Raw genomic sequence first — 20,522 nt, 5'->3', positions numbered from 1 at the left:
ATGTACTCTTCCAAATCTGGCATAATTACAGTTCTGCCATATCGGTAACTACAAGCTGCGTTAATTTTTGGATGGCATGTATTGAACCAAAGGCTGCAGAATTTTTTTTTTTTTTTTTTAATTTAACGTGTTAAAAAAAATTATGTATACACAAATATTAATTATTGTTTTCTTTGTGTCACAGATTCATGGCTACTGGAGAGACCCTCTCGTCACTGTACTTCCAGTACTGGATTGGAATCTCCACGTTGTCTGGAATTGTAGCGGACACCTGCCGAGCTCTCTGGAACGTTCTTTGTCCCGAATTCATGCCCATGCCAACCGCAGAAAAGTGTTTGGAAATCGCTGAAAGATTCTGGACTGTCTGCAATTTCCCTAACTGTTTGGGAGCGGTGGATGGGAAACACATCTGGATTATCAAGCCCAAAAGAACAGGCTCTGAGTTCTTTAAATACAAAAAGTACTTTTCTACTGTACTGATGGCAATTGCGGATGCAGACTGTATGTTTATTGCAGTGGACAGTGGGGCATTTGGCCGTGGGAATGACTCCCAGGCTTTTAAGACCTCGGACATGGGCAGGAGGTTGTATGGCAACAACTTAAATTTCCCCATGCCACGGCCTCTTCCCAACACCGAAGGTCCGCCACAGCCATTTGTAATGGTTGGTGATGAAGCGTTCCAGATGTGCCAAAACCTGCTGAAACCCTACTCCAGCCGGGACTTGGACCACAACAAAAGAATTTTCAATTACAGGCTCACCAGGGCCAGGAGAACAGTAGAGTGTGCATTTGGTATCCTTGTATCTAGATGGCGCATTCTTGGCACAGCTATTAATCTGAAACTGGAAACCATGGATGAGGTGGTCAAGGCCTGTGTTGTTCTACATAACTTTGTACTTTCTCGAGAGCACCCGAACTTTGATCTTGATGATGTTGATCCTAATCCATTGTCTGAATTTACACAGCACCCTCTCAGGTCATCCATTGAAGTTGGCCAAATGAGGGACAAATTTGCGGCATACTTCAACTCAGATGTAGGACGGGTGGAATGGCAAGAGCAAATGGTTTAAAAAATATTTATTGCATGTTCTTTGTATGTTAATAAAAAAAAACTTTTGATACCTGTACTGAGTGCATTCTCTGTTTTTACACTCCCAATACCATTAGCAAGTAGCCAGGTGTATCAGTGAATTTATGATGCTGTGTTTTGTGCATCATGATTTCACTAATACTCCAGAGTAGGTGACTATATAGATTATGTGGTTATTTACAAGGTATATCTATAGTTCCTTGCCTTTTTGTCTAATATTTAAATGAGAACAATAGATATGCCTTGCACTCAACACCATCCTCTATAGCCATGGTTTTCAAAAAGTAGTCCTAAATGTCAACCAACATATCATGTTTACTTTTTTTAAATTTTTTTTAACTCAAATTTAATTACTAAAAACATGCTATGTTGGTTTGCTTTGAATACTGTAGTTGGGAATCCCTGCTCAATTCAGTGTGTGCAATACACCAGATATCTCGATTACTGACGTTTATTGTGTCAGTCTTGGAGATTGGTTTCGTTGACAAAACATACAGTGGGGAAAAAAAGTATTTAGTCAGTCAGCAATAGTGCAAGTTCCACCACTTAAAAAGATGAGAGGCGTCTGTAATTTACATCATAGGTAGACCTCAACTATGGGAGACAAACTGAGAAAAAAAAAATCCAGAAAATCACTTTGTCTGTTTTTTTTTCATTTTATTTGCATATTATGGTGGAAAATAAGTATTTGGTCAGAAACAAGCAATCAAGATTTCTGGCTCTCACAGACCTGTAACTTCTTCTTTAAGAGTCTCCTCTTTCCTCCACTCATTACCTGTAGTAATGGCACCTGTTTAAACTTGTTATCAGTATAAAAAGACACCTGTGCACACCCTCAAACAGTCTGACTCCAAACTCCACTATGGTGAAGACCAAAGAGCTGTCAAAGGACACCAGAAACAAAATTGTAGCCCTGCACCAGGCTGGGAAGACTGAATCTGCAATAGCCAACCAGCTTGGAGTGAAGAAATCAACTGTGGGAGCAATAATTAGAAAATGGAAGACATACAAGACCACTGATAATCTCCCTCGATCTGGTGCTCCATGCAAAATCCCACCCCGTGGGGTCAGAATGATCACAAGAACGGTGAGCAAAAATCCCAGAACCACGCGGGGGGACCTAGTGAATGAACTGCAGAGAGCTGGGACCAATGTAACAAGGCCTACCATAAGTAACACACTATGCCACCATGGACTCAGATCCTGCAGTGCCAGACGTGTCCCACTGCTTAAGCCTGTACATGTCCGGGCCCGTCTGAAGTTTGCTAGAGAGCATTTGGATGATCCAGAGGAGTTTTGGGAGAATGTCCTATGGTCTGATGAAACCAAACTGGAACTGTTTGGTAGAAACACAACTTGTCGTGTTTGGAGGAAAAAGAATACTGAGTTGCATCCATCAAACACCATACCTACTGTAAAGCATGGTGGTGGAAACATCATGCTTTGGGGCTGTTTCTCTGCAAAGGGGCCAGGACGACTGATCCGGGTACATGAAAGAATGAATGGGGCCATGTATCGTGAGATTTTGAGTGCAAACCTTCCATCAGCAAGGGCATTGAAGATGAAACGTGGCTGGGTCTTTCAACATGACAATGATCCAAAGCACACCGCCAGGGCAACGAAGGAGTGGCTTCGTAAGAAGCATTTCAAGGTCCTGGAGTGGCCTAGCCAGTCTCCAGATCTCAACCCTATAGAAAACCTTTGGAGGGAGTTGAAAGTCCGTGTTGCCAAGCGAAAAGCCAAAAACATCACTGCTCTAGAGGAGATCTGCATGGAGGAATGGGCCAACATACCAACAACAGTGTGTGGCAACCTTGTGAAGACTTACAGAAAACGTTTGACCTCTGTCATTGCCAACAAAGGATATATCACAAAGTATTGAGATGAAATTTTGTTTCTGACCAAATACTTATTTTCCACCATAATATGCAAATAAAATGAAAAAAAAACAGACAATGTGATTTTCTGGATTTTTTTTTTTTAATTTGTCTCCCATAGTTGATGTCTACCTATGATGTAAATTACAGACGCCTCTCATCTTTTTAAGTGGTGGAACTTGCACTATTGCTGACTGACTAAATACTTTTTTTCCCCACTGTATCTACATGACTTGTCCTTTTCACAGCAGTGTCGACATTCTAGTAATATTGCACAGACAGACTGGATCCAGCAGGGTTCCCCAACTCCACTCCACAAGGTCCACCACCAGATCATGTTGTAATGAAATCCATAGCTCCGTTGATAACTGTTTCACAAGAGCCCAAAAAAAAGAGGATTCCATACAACATGATCTTTTGGTGGACCTTGAGGACTGGAGTTGGGGAACCCTGCTGGATTGAGTATGTGCAATATTACTAGAATGTAGAGACTGTTGTTGAAAAGGCAAGTCATGTAGATTTGGTTTGTTGACATCACACATATCTCCAAGACTGACACAAGAAACATGTCTCACACAAGAAACAGTAATGGAGATATATGTTGTTGCAAAAATGCTAAGTGTACGGCACAGTGTGTGTAAGGCGAAATGTGTGTACGGCGCAGTGTGTGTAGTCGGCGATAGACACAGTAACCATTCCAAATTTTTTGAAAGCACAAGTGCACATTTATTTTATAACAAAAAAGAACCAAAAAAAAATTTATTAGGAATGACGTTTGGGGGAAGATTGGGAGACTTTGAGTGTGTGGAGAGACGAGGAACGACTGGAGGTAGAGGAAGGGGTTCTAGAAGAAGGGGCGACAAAAGTATTGGGGGAAGGGAGCTCTGGAATGGACATTGAGCCAGCTTGAGACACATTAGGAGGAGACGGTGGATGGACAAACAAAGTTTTTTTTTCTTCGTCTTTGGCGCAGGAATATCCTGCCCGGACCAACTTGCAGCCTGTGACCGCCTTACTTTTGTTGACCACCTGGTGACGGTGGACTGTGGCTTTGCCCTGTAAAATAGGGAATGCGGATCACCCCTTTGCTGCTCTGTGGTGGCGGTGCTGCTAGAAGTGGTGGTGCTCCTAGGAGAGAAATTTGGGTCGGTGCTCTGAGCAGGAGGCTGCATGTCTGGGATCTCATCCAAAGTTCTTGGGGGACTTAGAGGAGGAGAATTGGTGGCGGTTATGTTGACATGAAGAGTGGTGGTGGTACTCCTTTGCTGCGGAGTGCTGGCGGTGCTCCTTTGCTGCGGAGTGCTGGCGGTGCTCCTTTGCTGATGAGTGGTGGTGGTGCTCCTTTGCTGCGGAGTGCTGGCGGTGCTCCTTTGCTGAGGAGTGCTGGCGGTGCTCTGTTGCTGCGGAGTGCTGGCGGTGCTCCTTTGCTGAGGAGTGCTGGCGGTGCTCTGTTGCTGCGGAGTGCTGGCGGTGCTCCTTTGCTGATGAGTGCTGGCAGTGCTCTGTTGCTGCGGAGTGCTGGCGGTGCTCCTTTGGTGTTGACTGGTGGTGTTGGTGGCCCAAGCAGGTTCTGTGGTGGTTTGGCTCCAAGCTGATGGTGCTGTGGCGGTGGTGGTGCTCCATACAGGAGCAGCGCTTGCCATAGTGGTGGTGGTGGAGGAGTGTCCAGCAGCACTCAGACTTGAGGTAGTGTAGTGATGTCCGGCTTCGCTGGGAATGCAGGTGGCCGTGCAATGGTATGCAGCAGAAGTCGGTAGTGTGGTAAAGCGAGTCAGCGGTGGAACTGTTGGAAATGACACCACTGACTGCTGAACATACCGATTCTGCTGCATAGCCTGCAAGTAAGCAGTGTTGCAGGTCTGTAACACACTCAGCTGTTGTTCAGGACTAAGGTGTTCCGCCATGCCCTGTTCAATTTTACTGAAAAATGGTGCGCTGGTCTGTTGAGGTCGGCCTCCAGACGGTCAAGGCGCTGGTCAACAGAGTGGAAGCGGTGTTCCATGTGGTTAAAACCACATTCCATGTGGTTACAACCACGTTCCATCAGGGAAAAACTGCTTTCCGTTCTGGCGGCCAGCGCCTTGAGGCTGGCCTTAAAGGCCTCGCTCAGGTGCATGAACTCGGGCATGACATTCCTGTCCAAGGCCCTCTGCCGCTGGTGGGTAGTGCCCGCATAACCAGTGACAGAGACCTGGGACAGGGGAACACCTGATGAACCAGCTTCCTGGTCACCAGCTGTCTGTGTTGCTGACCTGCAAGATGCTTCCTGGCTGTCGGATGGCTGGGACGGGTCCGAGGTCGATCGATTAAGAACCGCTCCCGGGACAGGTTGCTGCTTCAAGTGCTGTGGAAAGAAAGAGAAAACATGAGTATCATGCATTTACAAGAAGCATCACCTGTGGAATAGAAAAGCACATAGTAATAACAAACCCCCAAAAAAACACGCTCTGCTGGCAAGGACCGGTCTCAGGAAAGCCAACTCGCGATGATAGCGGTACTTTCTTCTGCACCTTGCCGCAGAACCACTCCGAATCTGTCCCTCAGCACGAACATCAGTGTTGAAGCGGTCCTTCATCGAGCGCCAACGTGTGTGGATTTTGTTCACTGTTGGGAAAAAAAGAAAAAAAATTAGAAAATGCACTTAAGGCAACTTAATTATCAGCACACACACCGGATAGAACTTTGCAAACAGTCAATGCTGCAGCACAAATAAAATTCTAGACACAATGCAGTCACTGTTGATACTTAGGACACTGTTATGTTTCCTGCTAGAATATATGTATCAGCAAAAACAACAGTATCATCAGGAGCAAGAGTGAAAACAGGATCAAGACAGCAGTTGCAAAAGCAATCATAGATTTCCACAAGGCATTGTTGTTTTAAATGCAAGAATATATCTTGCCAAAAAAACACCAGCACCATCAGGACCATAAATCAATGCAGCAGTTGAAGACCAAAATCAATCACAGTTTTCCACAAGGCATTGATGCTTTTCATGCAAGAATATATCTTGCCAAAAAAACACCAGCACCATCAGGACCATAAATCAATGCAGCAGTTGAAGACACAAATCAATCACAGTTTTCCAAAAGGCACTGATGTTTTAAATGCAAGAATATATCTTGCCAAAAAAACACCAGCACCATCAGGACCATAAATCAATGCAGCATCACAGAGCATCTTTATACTTACTGAACGCCCTTTTTGAAGCTGCAGAGGCGCTGTCCCAGCCATCCATCATCGCTGCGGCAACCTCATTCCAGAGCTGCCGGGTCACCACTGTGTCTTTGTACTGCTGGTCATGGCTGTCCCACAACGGGATACGCTCCTCAACAAGGCGGATAAGGTGCTCATTGTCGATGTAGACTTCGTCATCCCGTTGTGGAACCTAGAAAAAAAAATATAGAATGTTTAGAATTTTGGAAAAGATACAAAAAGAAACAGAAAAGAAGCAAGATAAATAAAGACAGAAAAAAAAATAAAATAAAATATATATATATATATACACACACACTCACATTGCGTCTCCTCGCCACGACTTGACTACGCTGCTCCCGCTCAGAATCCTCAGACGGCTCCCGCTCAGACTGCTCCTGCTCAGACTGCTCCCGCTCAGACCGCTGCCGCTCAGACCACTCCCGCACTTCTTCTTCAGTGCCCGTGTCCGATGTCTGTAAAGAAAGAAAAAATTAAAACACATTTCTAGAGGCAGCTATACTTACCAAAAGGCAGCAAGATTCTCACCTCACGATCAGCTTGGGCCAGTTCTTGCCGTGTTGGCGAATACATTGAGCCAGAAGAAGACATGCTGAAAAGAAAAAAAAAATACATTAGTACATTATAAAATTTTACAGGAGTTTCTTTAGGAATAAATTCTTGGACTTTTAGGTGCGCTGCCAGACAAATTCCATAACCACACAAGGTTAAAAAGTTAACCCTTTAATCCCTACGCGTTTCGAAGCATAACACTTCTTCTTCAGGGGTTGACACATGTGTCAACCCCTGAAGAAGTGTTATACTTCGAAACGCGTAGGGATTAAAGGGTTAACTTTTTAACCTTGTGTGGTTATGGAATTTGTCTGGCAGCGCACCTAAAAGTCCAAGAATTTATTCCTAAAGAAACTTTGTTGCGGTCACCGCTGTGGACCGTTGGACGTGCAGCAGGCTGACATACTATACAGGCTTTACTTTTTCTTTGAAAAGGTGAGTATAAATATCTTTTTATTTATACATTTTACCCGGATAAGACCCTATTGCGCTCTTGTCTCAACCTTTTAGTGCATACAATTATAAAATTTTACAGGACACACAGACATTATGTTGAAGAATACTCACATTTTGGCTCCTGAAGCTTGAATCCACACTTGCAGGCTCTTGTCTGCTCTCTGCAAGGCTGTCTGTAGAGTAATTGTCTGACCCTGAAGACACCTTCTTTTATTTACACTCCTCCAAAACAATGTTGCTTGTTTAGGGGGAGTTCTAGACCAGTGTCAAGACATTGTTTACTCAAATCGCATGCGCGCACAAGGCGCTGACGTGCGCGGTGCCAAGCACTCGTCAGCAACCACATAGACTGTAATGCTATTTTTGTGCGCACACCGAGCGCACACGTGCGCGCGTGATTTTTTTAACGATGTCGCCGGAAAAAAAAATGCAACATGTAGCGTACGGCGCGTCTGGGTGCACACCTGTAAAATGCGCGGTGCACGCTAGATGCTGAAGAGCGCGTACATTCGCAAGACCCTGCGATCACCATGTTAAACATTGGGGAACATTGCGCGTGCGCCCGATAGCGCACGATGCGCTGCGCGATCGAACGCTAGTGTGAAACCAGCCTTAATGGGATATACAAAGACTGTCTGTCACTGATCCACCCACTATCTCTAGTTGAAACCATCCCGAATACAGCAGGACAGTCCAGGCTTTGGGTCTACGACCAACAGTCTTGGGCATCTGCTGAATTTCCCTCACTGCCACCGCCCCTCTGACGTCTCCTCCTGCCAGGGGAGAAATGGTAAATGGGAGTGGATTGGTGTGAAATTTGTCCCTCTTTCTGTTCTTCCAAAGTTGGGAGGTATGGAGCTCCAAAATGCTCTACTTCACAATAATAGGACTTAAAACCACCATAAACATTAGCCGGCTGTCGGATGAACGATAGGTCAACCAATCCATACACAGGAGAGCTCGGCTGTGACTCCTCTGCCGCATTATCTCATAGAGAGCAAAAAGAGCATCAGTCCGAAATTGGACAGGTTGGATCTTAATCTCCCACCATCATCTGTCGGGTGAGAGTCAGGAGGAACCCATTAATATTAAACTTTTAGAGTTTATTGGAGTCTATTTTGGAATAGATAACGGACTTCCTTTGTTCTAATCAATTCCAGGTTACTGTGGTCACAGAGAAAACAACTCTGACATCATTAATCAAGACCTAATAAGGTCAGTTGAGACAATGCAGTGCTGTCTGAGACAGGGAGTACAAAAAATGTATGGGGCTCTATAGCAACAGTTTTAATTGGGCCCCAAATACACCCTAAATCACACAGTATCAGGTTCTCCACAGCACCCCCTACACAGTATGATGGCCCCTCATTATAATATTCCCACAGTCACTACACTCAGCATGATGGCTTACAATCTCAGCCCCCCCCCCACTCAGTATGAGGATCAACACAGCCCTCCACTCAATATGAGGGTCACCACTGCCCCCCACTCAGTAGGAGGGTCCCCACAGCTACTGACATAAAAAAATATAGACTACTCACCTCACCCCATTTCCCCAACATGCTGCTCCAGTCTGTGCAGTGTGAGTACTGATGCTCTGCAGTGCAGGTGCAATGTAGTGACCTCACAGGCGCAGTCTGAATGGTGGATGACGGAGACTTGAGCTCCCTTATCCACCATGCTATTGAAATGTATCCACGTCCTTAGGATGCTGTGGATACTGCTGAATTTGTGATCATAGACTTGGTGGGGGGAGAGGAACCTGATACCAAGCGGCATAGGGCCATCCCATTTTACAAGCCACGTAGTCAGCTACTATGGGCAGTATGAGAATTGAGATACCATTGCTCTCAGCAACCTCATACTTATCAAGACTTACTTCATCTTCCACTTGGCTCAATCTCCAGCCAGGTGCCTAAATATCTCCTGCTACTTCTGACTTCCATTCCTCTAGCAACGTTTTGCTTGGCCCTGTGAATACTGGTGCTAAGGCACTCTGAACTGCTCTGCTAGAAGTATCTGTGACTGCACTCATCTCAGTTAAAACTGGTGCTATTCACACCAATGTCTTTGCAAGCTAAATATCTGATTATTTGTTTCTACTACTTCTGTGTTTACTCTCATCCCTGCAAGCAGTAACCAGTTTCCCTATTTATCACTGCTGTCTTGCAGTTAGCTATTTGTCAGCAGCAAGCATATGACTCTGCCATTTACCATTTTCTGCTGCAAGCATATAACTCTGCCATCAACATCTAGGGACAGTATACTTGTATCTGGTCTCCCTGTAGCTCCTAAAAAAGGGAAACAAATGGGGGAACAAGTCCAGAAAATAGGCCAAATATTGGCGCTGCTGTGCTTATGTAATAGGAGGAGGCATTCTTATGCTAGAAACATTGCTATCCTTTGTTATAGATCAGTGTTCCCCAACTCCAGTACTTAAGAGCCAGCAACAGATCATGTTTTCAGGATATCCTTTGAATTGCACAGCTGATTTAATTATTACCTATGCAATACTAAGGCAATCATGAAAACATGATCAGTTGGTGGCTGTTGAGGACTTGAGTTGGTGAACACTGCTATAGATGAACATCCAATGCGGTGGGTTGGTCTCCCTGACCTGGGACAGATTCCAGATGACAGAAAAAGCTGGAACTTGTTACTTCTCTGTGTTTTTTAAAATACCCCTATCTAATATATAAAGCTCAATGTGGGTGTGTGTGTATGTATGTATGTATGTATGTATGTCCGGGATTGGCTTCCGCACCGTCGTAGCTACAGCCACAAAATTTGGCACAGTCACACATCTGGACCCCAAGAGCGTCATAGGCTATGTTGTGAGGTGAAATTTTAACCCCACGTGTTCCAATTCACCCAACAATTTTGCCCCTATGTACATAATGGGGAAAAAGTGTATGTATGTATTGGCATCTGCACCGTCGTAGCTACAGCCACAAAATTTTGCACAGTCACACGTCTGGACCCCGAGAGCGTCATAGGCTATGTTGTGAGGTGAAATTTTAACCCCGCACGTTCCAATTCACCAAACAATTTTGCTCCTATCTACATAAAGGGGAAAAAGTGAAAGGAAAAGTGTTGGAGGCAAATTGACAGCTGCCAGATGTGAACAAGGGGGACTTAAAGAATGAGAGCGATGGCGCCAAAGAGTATATACCGTACAGTTGCTAAGGTGGGGCCCTGACATGGGATACTCACCACACACGGGGATATGAACACACACACAAAATGTGCCACACACTACCACGTGCTTCAACACATATACCACCCTCAGCACACATTTCACCACACATACATCAACCTCGCCACATAAAAGTCGAAACACCAAAGTCGCCACTCAAAACTCGCCACGCTGTCCCAGAGCTGTTTAAAAGATGAAAAATGAGCTGTGATTGGTTGCTATCAGCAACAGTTTTCTTTGTAGACAGATGTGGTAACTGAGCCCTATTATTCTTATCATTTCTATGGTGTTATCGTCCTTCTGTAAAGCTGGAAATAACACAATTTATTACCGTGTCAACACAGACCACCCTCTGACACAGACTGCAGGGGGAGCCCAGTATCACACAGGATAGGATTAGATAAACGGCTCAGCAGTTAGTATCACACAGGATAGGATTAGATACACAGCTCAGCAGTCAGTATCACACAGGAGAGGATTAGACACATGGCTCAGCAGGCAGTATCACACAGGATAGGATTAGATACACAGCTCAGCAGTCAGTATCACACAGGATAGGATTAGATACACAGCTCAGCAGTCAATATCACACAGGATAGGAATAGATACACGGCTTAGCAGACAGTATCACACAGGATAGGATTAGATACGCAGCTCAGCACACAGTATCACACAGAATAGTATTAGATATGTGGCGCCCCCAGGAGTATGGTCACCACAATGGCATTGCCTTCCTCCTAGGGAGTGTGATGTCATGCTTGGAAGCAATGAAGGGTCTCTCTGTCAGTTAACCACAACACACAACACAGTTACCACTCCAGGCCAGCAGAGGGAGCTCTGAACCCAAAACTGGGGGGGAAGAGCTGCTCTCTGGGGGCCAGGAAGGGGAAATTAGGAGTTCGTGTGAGGAGGGCAACGTGTGTGGACGTGGAGGAGAAGAGCTGGGAGATTGAGCAGAGAGTTCAGGCTCATTCCCAGCTATAGCGCATGATCTGGAGCCCGGTCTCCAAGGCTGTACGGACACTGATGGTCCTGCAACAGAAACCGGAGGAATAGGAAGCTGTAAATGCTCTATTCCCACATAAGACTCGGAGGCACAACAGCGACGTGTGAGCCAGAAGAGGGAGGCTACAGCTGTTTGCCATACGAGGGAGTTCTAAAGAGAATAAGCAAGTGGAACTTCAGTGTAACACAGTACTGCAAGTACCTAAAAATAAGCGCTAGGAAGGAGACTACACAACCCATCTTCATAGAGAGATTCTTAAGTTGCTTCCAGGCTAGCCAGCTCCTGTGCCATCTCCAATCTGGACCCTGGACTGCATTTGCCAAGCACAGTAAAGGTAAAGAAACTGCACCCTGTTGTGTCCTTGCCTTCTTCCTGCAACCCCGTCAGCACTGCTTCATCCCTGTGCCAGGCACTGCACCCTCCTCCTCAACACCTATCCTCACTGCCCTGGGATTACTGCCCTACCTGTGGAGGGCCAAAACATCATAGCTGCACCACACCATCTCTCCCAGGGGATCTGTCCACAGCATCGGCTTAACATCTTCATTGCCGAACACCACAGGTGGTGACACGAATCATTCACTCATAAACTTTTTTCCATCACTTCATCCCTTTTACATGGGCGCCCAGGGTCACGGATTGGGTCACCGCTGCTGTGACATTCCCCTCTGAGAGACCGGCCCGGTACCGAGTACCCCACAGCCCTGGGAGGGCGACCCAGATACACGGCTCAGCAGACAGTATCGCACAGAATCGGATTAGATACACGGCTCAGCAGTCAGTATCACACAGGATAGGATTAGATGCACGGTTTTTATGTGCAATATAATCATTATAATTTGTTACATGCTAACATGCAAACACATTTTGCCAGACTACAGAGCTCTCCACTCTTCATATCTGCATGTTTCTGACATGAACTAGCTGAAAATAGGATATTTTTTGGACAGTGGGTTGCAATTTTAATCTTACCTTATGCTGCTGTCTGCACTGGTCATGTCACAATTAACTCAGTGCATTAACTCTTTAAAGGTCTCAGAACTCTCACATCTATTAAGAGACAACTCAGTCCTGTTAATGACACCCGGTCAATCCTAACTGACCTGAGCCGTCTAACTTTCATTCTCTCACATCACTCATTGAATGCTTCAAAGGTGTCATACGATATGTCACCATTCAATCACAGGACAAATGACTCACATTGAGTAAAAAGATTTGCAGAAGTCTAGTAAAGTTGGTCACATGGTGGTCTGTGGCCACTTGACCAGAGTCCTGCGAACCTCCTTCTATCGGTCATCATACCAGGCGCCTCGTCTGAATAGTAGACCAGGAGCAAAGTCATGCGTGCATCACGCCACATCAATAACATTTCACCAGCCTTCTGATCAGAAGAGGCGCTAGGTATCCTAGTAGGTAGTAAGAGGTTCTCAGGTTTGTGCAAAAATCCCTTTCTATACTTTGATGATTGCCCCACATACCTTCTGTATCAATCTTAGGGGTGGGCAGGACTCGCGTTTCACTCACGGTCAGTCACATGCTTTTTTTAAATTCCTTACACCCATCATATTATAATTCATTCCCGTCACTGCTCCCTACGTCACCACGATCTCCCACTGCACTGAATCATATGCTATGTGCGCATGATCCGAAGCCGCTGAGAGTCAGCACAGAGAGCAGGAAGATAGTGGCGCGCATAGCGCGCACGCTCACAAACTATCATGCGGCCACTGTTTGTTTGATAGCAATAAAGGAAGTGACTTATTCCCTTTAATTTTTACAAAATGGTTGTTGACTCCATTTCAACCCTCAGTATGCAATGGATGTGGCTGATCCTGAACTCAATCTGTTTGCAGTGGTATCATTACTGTATATATAGATAGCGCCCAGGCAGAGTTCTGTGTGCATGCCCCCATTTGGTGATCAGGTCCCTATTATTCTGCTATGGGAATATCGGAGGCACACAAGTGCAGAATTTAATGGATGCTCTCATTAAGATCTGTGTAATAATATCTGCGTTGCCTCTGTCTTGTATTAAACATTCTTCTAGCCGTGTTAGCTCAGATATTCATTGTTTCTAATCTATACGACATTACAAAATGAACTCAGTGCACATAACAGTAACCGATGTCCGGTAATAAATTGCAAATTGAGCGCTAGATTGTCGAAAACTTCCACATACCGGTCGTCCCCGTTTCTCTATAAATACAGTAGGGGGTCAATAATAATAGTGCTATAATGACCATTATCCACTTGATTCATATGTATTTTTCACACATCAGGGTCACACTCAGTCACACACACACACAGGGTCAACACAATGCCGAATCTTTCCCTGAGTCTGTTTGCTGAGTAATCTCATATATATATTTCAGTCACTGACCTTAAAAATGAAACATAGCAGGTCTGTCAAAGCCAACATGTAACACTGCAACCTGCAAGCTGACATTTGTTATAGACTGTTAATGAGGTGTCACTTTAACAGCTTTCCTCACCTTCTAATACTCTAAAATGCACTTGGTGTCTCAGCAGACTAAGCCCCTGCTAATCTGCGGTGATATTCTCACTCCTCAGTGCTCTCCACAGAGGTCCTCCTGAGATAACCTGCTGGTTCTCCAGTCCTTGTCTCAGATACATGGATGGTTACATACGTCTCACTGATGTTCTTTCACTGTAGCGAACCCCCCATCACAAAGCTCATTTATTGTGCTGGTAGAGAAGACCTGTCATCTCTCCTGACTGGCCTGATTTACTACAATTCTCTATGGAATAACGATTCTGGAGAATCTATTAGAACTATATATGTTCTCTTCCATCCCTCTGTTATATTTCCTGGAAATTCATTAATTAATTTATTTTATTCATTTATATAGCGCCATTAATTCCCCAGCACTTTACATACAGTTAGGTCCATATATATTTGGACAGAGACAACATTTTTCTAATTTTGGTTCTAGACATTACCACAATGAATTATAAACAAAACAATTCAGATGCAGTTGAAGTTCAGACTTTCAGCTTTCATTTGAGGGTATCCACATTAAAATTGGATGAAGGGTTTAGGAGTTTCAGCTCCTTAACATGTGCCACCCTGTTTTTAAAGGGACCAAAAGTAATTGGACAGATTAAATAATTGTAAATAAAATGTTCATTTCTAGTACTTGGTTGAAAACCCTTTGTTGGCAATGACTGCCTGAAGTCTTGAACTCATGGACATCACCAGACGCTGTGTTTCCTCCTTTTTATATATATGGACCTAACTGTACATTATTGGCACTGTCCCCATTGGGGCTCACCATCTACATTCTCTTATCAGTATGTCTTTGGAGTGTGGGAGGAAACCGGAGAACCTGGAGGAAACCCAGGCAAACACACATACAAACTACAAACTCCTTGCAGAGGTTGTCCTTGGTGGGATTTGAACCCATGACCCCAGAGCTGCAAGGCTGCAGTGATAACCACTGAGCCACCTTGACAACTGTGTGTAATCAGTTGTAAATGTTGTAACAAAAGGAACTGTAGTCATATACCAATCACACGTGACAAATGTGTAGGTCCCACCTGTGCAACCAAAACAGTAAGTTGACAGTTGGGGTTTTCATGGATCAAACAGGTCAGCATGGACACTCCGTCCTGTCTGCAGCTTAGCTTCCCCGTACACAGCAGCCCGAGATGTATCTGGGGTCATAACACTTTCCTATCATGGTCAGTATTAGCTTTTTTGCAGTTTTGTGCTACAGTAGCTCATCCGTGAGATCAGACCAGAAGAGCTAGACTTCGATGCTCAACCAAATCAGTGACGCTTGGTCATCCATGACCCTGTTGCCTGTCCATCGGTTGCTCTTCCTTGGACCACATGTGGCAAGTACTAACCACTGCATGTCATTAACTCCCCCCAAAAATGTCGTTTTTAAGAAGCTCTCATCCAGTTGACCTTACATATATGATTCTTATTCTTGCAAATTTTGCCTGCTTCCAACATATCAGCTAATAATTGCTTTCACTTCACCTGTTCATGGTTATGTTTGATCAGTGAACAATGGGATTCATTTGGAGAACACGAGCCCTCCATTGTCGACATAAAGTAGGCTCAGAGAGGCAGTCTATGGCTAGTGAACAAGTAGAATCCTGTTACCAAATCTCCCAAACATCTTAGCTTTTTCCAGCCCTATATATGGTGGACTTTGGTCTCGGGAATTGAGCAGCACTGATGGCATAACATCAACTGGTGCCTGCCAGGATTTATCATACACAAATCCTGGTAGGCTCCTGTGGCGCCCCCCAGGAGTATGGTCGCCACAGTGGCATTACCTTCCTCCTAGGGAGTGTGATGTCATGCTTGGAAGCAATGAAGGGTCTCTGTCAGTTAATCACAACACACAACACAGTTCTCATTCCAGGCCAGCAGAGGGAGCTCTGAACCAAAACTGGGGAAGAGCTACTCTCTGGGGGCCAGGAAGGGGAAATTAGGAGTTTGTGTGAGGAGGGAAACGTGTGTGGACGTGAGGAGAGGAGCTGGAAGATTGAGCAGAGTTCAGAGCTCACTTCTAGCTATAGCGCATGATCTGGAACCCGGTCTCCAAGGTTGTATGGATACTGATGTTCCTGCAGCAAAAAGCGGAGGAATACGAAGCTGTAAATGCTCTGTTCCCACATAAGACTCGGAGGCACAACAGCAACGGGTGAGCCAGAAGAAGAAGGCTACAGCTGTCTGCCATACGAGGGAGTTCTAAATGAGAACAAGCAAGTGGAACTTCAGTGTAACACAGTACTGCAAGTACCTAAAATAAGTGCTAGAAAGGAGACTACACAACCCATCTGATAGAGAGATTCCTAAGTTGCTTCCAGGCCGGCCAGCCTCTGTTCCATCTGTAATCTGGAATTCCGGACTGCATTTACCAAGCAAAGTGAAGGTAAAAGAAACTGCACCCTATTGTGTCCTTGCCTTCTTCCTGAAAACTCTCCAGCACTGCTACATCTCTGTGCCAAACACTACACCCTCTTCCTCAACACCTATCCTCTTCATCTACTCTGCCCTGGGACTGCAGCCCTGCCTGTGGAGGGTTACATCGTTGCTGCACCACACCATCTGTCCCAGAGGATCTGTTTGCAGCGTCGGCTTAACATCTTAATTGCCGAGCACCACAGGTGGCGTCACATATCATCCACTTATAAACTTTAACCAGCTACTCTTAACCCCTTTTACATGGATGCCCAGGGCCTCTGAGATACCGGCCCGGTACCGAGTACCCCACGGCCCTGGTGGGCGACCCACACCTGTCTGTGAGACGCCATCAGTGCTGCTCACTTAATGCAGAAATGAAGTGTGACTCTCCCAACACCAGATTCTCTGTATTTACATCTATCTAAACTAGGGATCTCAAACTTGGGACACAGAAAAACTTGAAGTGTCACAACTCTGTTGTCGGGTGACCCGGGACCAGGGGCTCCTTCCCTGTCCCTAACGCTAGGGGGCGACCAAACTGCCGTGTTCCTCGGGTTACTTCTGAAGGTGAAGATGCCGAGGCCACGTACCTTGCCTTATCTCCTGAATCCGCCCTCCGTCTGTTCCCTTCCCCCACCCAGGAAAGAGGGGAGCAGCTGTGCACAGCAGTACACCAACCAGACGAAAAAGGCAACACGAACAAGGGGTAACTGAAAATACCAGATATACAAATATTCACTCACATATAACAGAGGAATGCACTGGGGAGTGGAGGGCAGGGAAAAAGCAAAGTAGGCGACGGAAAAGGAATTATCACACTTACAAACCCAGGCAACATTCACAGATAAATCCACTAAACTCCTTTTCATATAACCACCAACTATTCTCCTAGCCATGCAGCATAAGCTAGCTCTGACGATGTGTTTCAGTCGGGACCCAGATTATATAAGGGATAGGAGTGGCTAACCGTGCTCAACTCAGAACTCAACTGAGAGCTCAGACTCCCAGAGCTCCCAACATGGCTGATTAACCCCTGTTCTACCAAAAGAAATTTACACCATTTAAAAAGAAGGAGAAGTGCTTCTTTTCAGTGCAGGAGTAGGAGCCATGAGACGCTGCAGTCTTCTGGCTCCTCTCTGCCGCGGTAAGTTTACGGGCCGCATTCCTTGAAGGACGAGTGATACAACTTTTTGTAATGAAAAAACTAAATATTGCCTTCTTCTTTTACAGTGTTCATAGTATGAGTTATGGTAAAGTTCTATATCTTGGGTGATTCAGGACACGGTGATAGCAAATGTGTACTGTAGGGATCCGCTCTGGTAGGTAATGGCAGGGCTGCAGTAACGAGGCAACACACAGGCTTGAAGTCTAATTTCAGTGGTTTACTGTCACTTTGCAAACAGCAGGCTAACAGAAAATAAGGAAAAACATAAATATACTCCAGCTTGGAGAACCACTGTTCCCAGACTCACCCTTTGCACGGGACGGGCTTAACTAAGCGGCTGCCAGGTCCTGCGGCATCCACCAGGTGCCATTCCCAGGGTTGTTGAGAGTCTTGCTGCTATAGTCCTGCAGCACGGGGATCCTGTATACAAGTTCAGGCTAAGTCCAGCCAAGTTCCTGTAACTTCCAGACACACACTCACCATGTGCCAAATGCCAACCTCCATTACATAGCCCATAACCCCTCCCACCGGGGAGGTTGATATCACATGGGCTGATCACGTGACCATGACATCATCGCAGGTCCTGTCTTTAGGGAAAAACTCGGCCAAACATTAATCTGCTGGGAGAAATGTATCTCCCATCCAGTAAAACACCCTTTACTGTACCACAGTACTTTTTTGATTACTTTACTTTTTATATAAAACAGCATTTTTAGTGGCAAAATATGTATCCATTATTGCTCCATACTTTACTTTGAATATTTTCACATTTCCGCTATATAAGACTTTAACTTTTGTCTGACTGCTGATCTAACATCTTACAAAACTTATGAACTGCAAGAATTGGATCTGTAAGTTTTCCACATCACTTCGGTTGTTACATCCAGGGTATTACAGGGCTTTGCATGCTGCCATAGCTGGCTGACCAGAAAGCCATTACTTGTCTCCAGGTTGCCATGGCAACGCTTAAGGTCCCTCATTGTGGAGTGTCCCCCATCCAAGCCCCAATCCTATAGTAATGTCTCGTCATTGACACATCCTGCAAAAATTGTCTTCCTGCCTGTAATGTTGTCCCCATCCAATAATAATGCAACCCTTTCTTGCCCCATCCTGTAATAATGTCCAGCCATACTGTAATAATGTCCACTGTTCTGGCCTCTGTCCTGTAATCCTAGCCCCCATCCTGTAATAATATCCACCATCCACTGACTTGGCTCATATCCGCTAATAGTCCCCGTCCTGATTCCTGTGCTAATGTCTTCTGTTCTGGCCACTATCTTGTAACAATGACCCCCATGCCGCCGCTCTTCACATATACGTAAATAAACCAAAAAAATAGATTCTTCTCACTTGTCCCTGTTCCCATAGCGAGCCGTGTCTTCTCCCTGCTTCATAGCCGGTGCAGGAAAGCAAGGCAGCACATTGCAGTGATGTCATGTGATGCCTGTCGAGGTCAGCTGTAGGCATCTGATTTGCCATTGGTGTGTATACATTTCAGCTGAATGTGAGTCCGAGGATACACATTCATCTGAACACGGTGCTGGCGTCGGCAGGTCTCATTGCTATCATTCCTGGCTATCGTTATACCGCTGGTCTCCGGTGCCCTGTGGGCCGCAGAATACAGCCTCAGGGGTCGCATGTGATCCGAGTTTTTGTGGCCCCTTATCTCAGGGCCGCCATCAGGGCATGACAGCCCTTACAGCGCCACGTGGCACTGGGAGCGGTGGGCCAGTGGCAGAAGATGGTGAACGGTGGGACGCAGACGGCAGGCAGAGTCATGAGGCGGCGGCGAGCGAGCAGGGCAAGGTAAGTAGTCTGTCTGCCTGTGTCTTGTCTGTCTCTCTTTCTCCGTGGCGGCCACGCAGATGATGGGTGAGCCAGGGGGGCCTGGCTGTCGGCTAATGATGGGGTGAGTGTGAGCCAGGGCAAGGGGGTGATGATAGAGGATCCAGGGGGTCCAGCTGCTGATGGGGGAGCCAGGGGGCCCGGCTGATGATGGGGGAGCCAGGGGGCCAAGGGCTGATTATCGGGTGTGTCATGGGGCCTGACTGATGATGGGGGAGCTAGGGGGCCAGGGGATGATGATGGGGTGAGCCAGGGGGCCAGGGGCTGATGGTGGGGGAGCCAGGAAGCCCGGCTGATGATGGGGTGAGCCAGGCAGCTGATGATAGGGTGAGCCAGGGCCAGGGGCTGATGGGCTGAGCCAGGGGGCTGCTGATGCAGGAGCCAGGGGGCTGATGATGGGGGAGCCAGGGGGCTGATGATGGGGGAGCCAGGGGGCTGATGATGGGGTGAGCCAGGGCCAGGGGTTGATGATGGGGTGAGCCAGGGCCAGGGGTTGATGATGGGGTGAACCAGGGCCAGGGGCTGATGATGGGGGAGCCGGGGCCCAGTGGGACAAATCTCCAGCATCCATGATTAGTAGGCACATTGTTGACTGTCTCCACAGTCTCCACCTGCAGCTCAGCCCATAGTTCTATCCTCTTAGTCAACACAGACTGTGCTGACCAGTACCAGCATGTTGACTGTCTCCACTTGCAGATCAGCCCGTAGTCCTATCCTTTTAGTCAGCACAGACTGTTCTGCACAAGCATGCTGCTGACTGTGTTGGGGTTAGGGTTGGAGTTAAAATTGGTGGTTTTCACTGTTTAGACACATCAGGGGCTCTCCAAACGCAACATGGTGTCTGATCTCAATTTCAGCCAATTCTGTGTTGAAAAAGTCAAACGGTGCTCCCTCCCTTCTGAGCTCTGCCATGCGCCCAAACAGTGGTTTAACCCCACATATGTGGTATCAGTCTACTCGGGACAAATTGCAAAACAACTGTTAAGGTCCAATTTCTCATGTTACACTTGGGAAAATAAAAAATTTGGGGTGAAAAGATCATTTTTGTGAAAAAAATAAGATTTTTTATTTTTATGTCTTTACATTATAAACTTCTGTCAAGCACTTGGGGGTTCAAAGTGCTCACCACACATCTAAATAAGTTCCTTAAGGGGTCTACTTTACCATAGCGTTTACT

The sequence above is a fragment of the Dendrobates tinctorius genome, unplaced genomic scaffold (genome assembly GCF_039654945.1).
Source record: "Dendrobates tinctorius isolate UK_male_01 unplaced genomic scaffold, ASM3965494v1 ptg000203l, whole genome shotgun sequence".
Lineage (NCBI taxonomy): Eukaryota > Metazoa > Chordata > Amphibia > Anura > Dendrobatidae > Dendrobates > Dendrobates tinctorius.
This window is presented reverse-complemented; position numbering follows the sequence as displayed.